Source organism: Penaeus vannamei, chromosome 18, assembly GCF_042767895.1.
Source record: "Penaeus vannamei isolate JL-2024 chromosome 18, ASM4276789v1, whole genome shotgun sequence".
Taxonomy (NCBI): domain Eukaryota; kingdom Metazoa; phylum Arthropoda; class Malacostraca; order Decapoda; family Penaeidae; genus Penaeus; species Penaeus vannamei.
Window position 1 is genome coordinate 23,887,943 of NC_091566.1, and position 7,500 is coordinate 23,895,442.

The window sequence follows — 7,500 nt, forward strand, 5'->3', positions numbered from 1 at the left end:
GGAAAAATAGGGAAATAAGATTTTTTTTTTCATAAGGGCTGAAATACACATGACAGGTTGGTGATGATTGACGGCAGGTTGACAGGTTGGTCATCAGGATTATTAGGTAATTGACAAGTGAGTGATGATTATGAGAAATGCAACGAAGCTTTTTGGACATGTTGCATTTGGCTCTTCATCTCTGACATCTTAAGTGTATTTTTAAGAATATCCTCGTATCAGAGCGAGAGAGAGGAGAGAGAGAGAGAGAGAGAGAGAGTAAGAGAGAGAGAGAGAGAGAGAGAGAGAGAGAGAGAGAGAGAGAGAGAGAGAGAGAGAGAGAGAGAGAGAGAGAGGGGGAGAGAGGGGGGGAGAGAGAGATAGAGACAAAGAGCGAGAGAGAGAGAGAGAGAGAGAGAGAGAGAGAGAGAGAGAGGGGGAGAGAATGAGGCAAAGAGCGAGAGAAACTAGAGAGAGAGAGAGAGAGAGAGAGAGAGAGAGAGAGAGAGAGAGAGAGAGAGAGAGAGAGAGAGAGAGAGAAAGAGAGAGAGAGAGAGAGGTATAGAGAACGAAAAAAGTAAATAAGGATATAAGAAACTAATGGAACAAAGAAGAAAAAAGGAGAAAGATAGCTAAATCCAAACCCATAATACACTCTCCCTCAAAAGAAAAAAAATCTCCTCAAAAATCAAAGAAAAAAAAAGAAAACGAAGCAAGTCTTAAGAGTAAGACCCACCTCCCCCGAAGAGGGCTTCCAGATTTAGGAAATAAATTAGGAGCAAAAGAGGAGGCAGGGAGCGGGGGGCGCCAAAGCCTCCAGTCATTAGCAGAGTAACAAGGCTCGCCCCCAGGGGATGGCCGCAGATCTGGGCGTCGATTATTACCGTCTCCCTTCAGCATATTGATGAATGCTCAGCCATACCACACGCCAAGCCATACGAAGGCAATCCGTCATTCGCTCGGGCTCACGGACGCGTATGCTTACGGGTTACGTTGGCGTGTGGATACGTTTTCTCTTTGTGTCCGTTTGTTTGTTGTTACTGTTTCTCTCTGTCTCTTTGTGTTCGTATGTTTGTTCTTGCTGTTTCTCTCGGTCTCTTTGTTTGGTTATTTGGCTCTCTGTCTCTGGAGCTTTGAGTAATTGTCTGTCTAATTGTCTGTCTCTGTCTAATTTTCTGTCTCTGTCTCTGGTTTCATCTCTGTTTCTATCTGTCCCACTCTCTCGCTTTCTCTCTAGCTATCTATCTATCTCCTCTCTCTCTCTCTCTCTATCTATCTATCTATCTATCTATCTGTTTGCTTTTTATGTATTAATGATGTATTTACGATTGCATCAGTCATTCTTACCTATTCGTATCTAGGGGCAGATAAGAGACCTCTCTACTTAACACGGATACACAGGCATTAGTGATCACTCCCCCCCCCCCTCTCTTCAGTAGCCCTCCCTATACGCAAAGAACCCCCCCCCCCCTTAGACAAACAAACACTGTCGTCACCACAATGACTCTCTCTCTCTCTCTCTCTCTCTCTCTCTCTCTCTCTCTCTCTCTCTCTCTCTCTCTCTCTCTCTCTCTCTCTCTCTCTCTCTTTCTCTGAAACAAACTTTCTGTCGGCTCTCCACAATCTCTTTCTCTCTCTCTCTCTCTCTCTCTCTCTCTCTCTCTCTCTCTCTCTCTCTCTCTCTCTCTCTGTCTCTCTCTCTCTCTTTCTCTCTCTCTTTCTCTCTCTCTCTCACTCACTTCCTCTCCCCTTTTATCCCTTTCTCTCTCTAACTACGATTCTCCCTCACTCTCATTTTTTCTTTCTTTCTCTCTATCTTTGCATATGAAGGGAGTCATATATGCACAGCACTACATTGCTACCCATTAACCTCCTCTCCACACCCATTACCACACGGACGCCCATTCTTACGCAACATAGCTCTCTACTCACAACTCGACTCGCTATGTTGACCTTCCGTTAACAGTAAGAGCTTAAAGGTTCTATGGTCATGAGGTCATGAACGCTCGACAACAGGAGTCAACAGAAGCTCCGCCGCCGTTCCTAATTTAAGTGTCAACAAGCTCTCTTCCTTCTCGAGGTCTTTACGTCTGTTTGTCCGTGCTTCGATTTCCGGGTTCGTGATTAATTGCTGGTAAATGTTTGATTCATGGATTTTTTTTTCTCTCTTCTAGGGGGGTGGAGGGAGAGGAGAGGGGGGGGGGGTAGGAGGGAGTAATGGGGGGGGAGGAGTGGTAATTAGGATGATGATTAATGAGTGGATTGAGTTTGATTGCTAAGTTTGGCCGAGGTAACGAGTGGTTGTCTATCATGATGGTGATTGATGTGGCTGTGGCTTTTCCCGATTGATGCGAGCTATGGGCAAATGGGCAGATTACATCCTTAATTACGTTCTAGGACAAATTCTTTTGTTTCTTTCTTATCTGTCTTTTATTTTCTGTCTCTGTCTCTGTCCCTCTCTCTCTCTATCTATCTATCTATTTATCTATCTATCTATCTATCTATCTATCTATCTATCTATCTGTATATGTATCTCTCTCAGTCTTTTCCCTCAATGTATACATATATATATATATATATATATATATATATATATATATATATATATATATATATATATATATATATATATATATATATATATATACATATATATATGTATATATATATATATATATATATATATATATATACTTCATATATGCATATATATATATATATATATATATACATATACATATATATATATATATATATATATATATATATATATATATATATATATATATATATATATATATTTGTATGTGTGTGTGTATGTATGTATGCACATACATACATATGTATATATTTATATGTATGTATGGTACGTATGTATGTATGTATATGTGTACGTATGTATGTATACGGCTCAAAACAACAAAGCAACAACAGCAGCAGCAAAATCCGGATCGGACGCCGTGCATGCATATAACATACAATCAGGAAGCAACGACCTGCAGGCGAAGGGACGGCCTGTGGCTTCCAATCTACCATCGCCCTAAAGTCGCATTCCTTCTTCCCTGATGTAGTCTCCGAGAAACCACACTAAAGACGACATACTTGAGACACAAAGGCGAAGGTGCCACAAGACCCCGACAACAGAGAGAGAGAGTAAGAATAAGAAAGAAAAAAACGGAAAGGGGGGGAGAAGGAGATGCGTTAAAGACGGATTGCACGGAAAGGCGTTATGCTTCAGAAACGGCAATTTGTAATAAATAGGGATGATTCTCTTTAGGAGAGTATTTTTTGGAATATATTGGGATAAAAAAGGGGGAAATAAAGTAAATTGAAAAAAATAGAAATAAGAAGGGGAAAAGTAAGGATCAAATACCAAAGAACATCCCTAAAATTGAGGGGAAAAAGTATAATACCCATAAGGGCAACCCATACATCACACCTTAAAATGAAATAAAAAAGAAGAAAAAAATAATCCTACCATTTCCAACGTAAAAATAAAGAGCGCACCTTTTCCAGGCCCTCAATAAGACGGGGGAGATTTTCTCTTTAATAGCCAGGTCATTGGCGGGTTCCCTTTTAATTTGTAGGAGGCTCCATTCCTTCGCCGGCCGGGGAGAGCGGAGGCTTTGCGTGTAAGCCTATCCTCTTTACTTCTCGTTGAGGGTGGTGGCTACCTCCGCCAGGCTGTATACGTGTATGCAAGAGGGGGGTTTCTCTCCCCTTCCTCTTCTCCCTTCTCCCTTCTCCCCCTCTCCCCCTCTCTTGCTCCTTCTCCGTTTTGTAGGATAAGAGGATTTACTCTTCCCCCTCCTCCTCCTCCTCCTCTTCCTCCTGCTGCTCCCCCCCCCCCCTTCTACAAATGAGTGAGGAGTGCTTTTTGAATCATGGCTTGCTTTGCGAGTCGGTAATATCTCTCCTTTCCTCCTTTCATTTATGATTTTTAAAAATATTTTCTTTCAGGGCGAGGGAATTCACGAATAAATTCTGCTGCTCGTGTACTTCCAAGTGGAAAGAACGAAGAGGATGAAGGTGGTAATTATGAGGATAATGATGGTGGTGATGAGGGTGAAGATAATGTGATGATGTGGGGATGATTATGGTGATGCCGATGGTGATGATGGTGATAGCTGATCATGATTGAGGATGCTACTGCTGCTGTTGCTAAGATATATTCTGAAGAAAATGAGACGGTGTTGGTAGTAATAGTACTCAGAAAGCGCATACCTCCGCCAAGATAATAAGGTTGTTGATGTAAAAAAGACATTCACACTTATGGAATTGCATTAAAATCACCTTTCTCGCGTACAGAGGTGACGTTCGTAAACATAAAATTGGCGGAGACAAGGCAATAGGGGCAATGGTGCAATCACTTAAAAGATTCCTGGATCCGGATCACGAAAATTTGAAGAGATCTAAAGTAGGGAAAGACACACCTCTGGTAAGGTTTGTGTGTGTGTGTGTGTGTGTGTGTGTTTATATATCTGTTTATGACTTTTTGAATTATCCTCTTAACCATCGATTAAATAATATCCGTGTCGCCACCAAATTTTATCGAATCTAAGAGGGGGTAAGACACACCTCCGGTCAAATTATCAGAGAAATCTATTTATAACTTTTTTGAGTTATCCTGCTAACCAACCAACCAACCACCGACGCGATCGAAAACCTCATAGACGGAGGTAATAATAGCGATTATAGTAATGATACAGATTAAAATCACAGTAATAACAAATATCATCATTAACCTATTAACCATAGCTATAATGGTGAACATGGACAAGATTATGAAAATAAATGGATAATGATGACATCAAAACTGTAATAGACCACGGTAGGATATATATCCTTACTTAACAAATAATCTAAATTGACAAGATCGTTCTTTTAAACTGTACTTCTTCAACATTCATTTAAAAATTAGTCTTAATGCATAAATGATTATTAATACAAACAACCAGTACTTATGTATGTTTACAAGCATTAAAGATTCATATGATAATTTAGATTTACTTTTATTGCCTTCCGCGTACTTAAGTAGTGAACCCAATAGACATTTTCATGAACGGCGCATTTGTCTTCCTGTATGTTGTCATTTGATCTCTTGCAAGCATTTTACCATTAATTGCTGATATCATTATCATTATTATTGATGTTTATCAATATCATTATTATTATTATTATTATTATTATTATTATTATTATTATTATTATTATTATTATTATTAATATTATTATTATTATTATTGTTATTATTATTATTATTATCATTATTATTATTATTATTATTATTATTATTGATATTTATTCATTTTCTTTATAATTATAATAATTATTATTATGATTATTATTGGTATTATTATTTTAGTTTTGTATTATTATGATTGTGACAGTGAGTGTTATTATTATTCTCATTACTATCATTATCATTATCACTATTATCATTACTATTATTATCATTATCACTATTATCATTACTATAATCATTATCATCATAGTTATCGTGTTCCGTATCGTTATCGATATCGCTATTCTTATTGTTGATGTTATTATCATTATCTTTATAAAATTGTATGATCATTATCATTATAAAATTGTATGATCATAATCATTATAAATTTGTATTCTTATTTTTATCGCTATCATTATCATCATCACTATTATTATCATTAGAGAGTAGTAGTAGTATCATTATTATTATGAAATTATATTATTCTTATTATATATTATTATTATTGTCATTATTTTCTCATTATTCTTATAACAATAATTATCAATATGAATGGTGCAAGGGATGTTATTGTGATCAATATCACTACTACTATTATTATCATTGTTATTATGTCCCCCTTTTCCAATTTGCTCCCTTCGCCCTCTTTAACAGGTCATCTTCCCCCCTCCCCCCCTTGACCTGAATACCTCACGCGCCACAAGAAGACTAAGGAAATCCTCGTCATATAAAGATGGAAAAGGAACGCGAGGGAAAGTATGCGAGAGAAAGAGAGATCTTCCTCATAAATGGTTTCGTCTCATTTTTATTCCTCTTTTTTTTCTATCTCCTTCTCTCTCTTTTGTGTTGAGGAGGGTAAGGGTAAAGATGATGGGAATAGGGTGAGGGTAGAGGGAGGGAGAGAGAGAGAGAAGGGGGGAGGGAGGAAGAGAGAGAGAGAGAGAGAGAGAGAGAGAGAGAGAGAGAGAGAGAGAGAGAGAGAGAGAGAGACAGACAGACAGAGACAGAGACAGAGACAGAGAGAGAGAGAAAGTTAGAGGGAGAGATGTATAATAAGGATTAAGATTAATAATTTTTTAGGGGGAAAAAATAAAAAAAAATAAAGAACATTTAATAAATATCTATCACGTCCTTCTAGTAAGATTCGCCTCTTGAGAAGATCTTAAGACGGCAGAAGACCTGCGTAAGACGATGACGAAGGAGGAAATGGGAAATAAAAAGAGGGGGAATGGAGAGGAGAATATGGGAATAAAAGGATGGAGGGAGAAATGTGAGAAGTGGATGAAAGGGGAAATACAACGATGGGATGGAGGAAGAGTGAAGAGGGATTGTGAGAGGAAGAGAAGAGAGAGGGAAGAGAAGATAGCGTGAAAGGCGGGTTAGAAAAAAAAGTCAGGTAAGGTGAATGGGTGAGAAGGAAGGAGAGGATGAGCGAGAGAGAAAAAAAAGGCGCAGGAGAAAAGAAAAGAAAAGAAAGGAAGAGGGAAAAAGTAGAGAATCTGGAATAAAGACGCTGCAAAGTATCTCCCCTGACTCTTCCATCCTCCCCCCCCCCTCCCCAAGCCAATCCCTTCCTCCATCCCTACAGCAGCCTTTCCCCAACCGCTATCCAGACTCCACCCCTATTCCATTCTCTCCCTAGTCTCCCCCACCTTGCTCCACCCCTCCCTCACCCCTACGTCACCCTTCCCCCTACCCCTAGTCCACTCTTCCTCACCCTCAGTCCAATCTCCCCACGCCCATCCCTACTGCCAGTGCCCCCACCCCAACTCCTCCCCCCATCCCTTCCTGCTCAATCTACCTGTACCCTCCCCAACCCCCCATTACAACCTCCCCGGAACCCCACTCCAATCTCCTCCACCCCTCACCCACTTCCTCTTCATTCTCCTTCACCCCCACTCGCACTTCTTCACTCTCCCCCCACCCCACACCCCTCACCCCCATCCACACTTCACGCTCTCCCCACCCCCACCACAACCTCCCCAACCCCACTCCAATCTACTCCACCTCCTCCCCATTCCCACTTTTGTCTCCCCTTCCCCACCCCCATTCCAATCCCCCCTCCTAGATACTCCACTCCCACACCACTCCAATCTCCCCCACCCACTTCACTCTCACCCTACCCTCCTCCCTCTCCCCCACCTCCACTCCAATACTCCCACTAAGCTACTAGACCCCTCCTCGACCCCCTCCCCCTATTTCTCCACCCCACTCCAACCCTCCCCCACCCACTTCCACTCTCCCCCACCCCCCCCTCCCTCTTCCACCCCCACTCCAATACTCCCCCCTAGCTA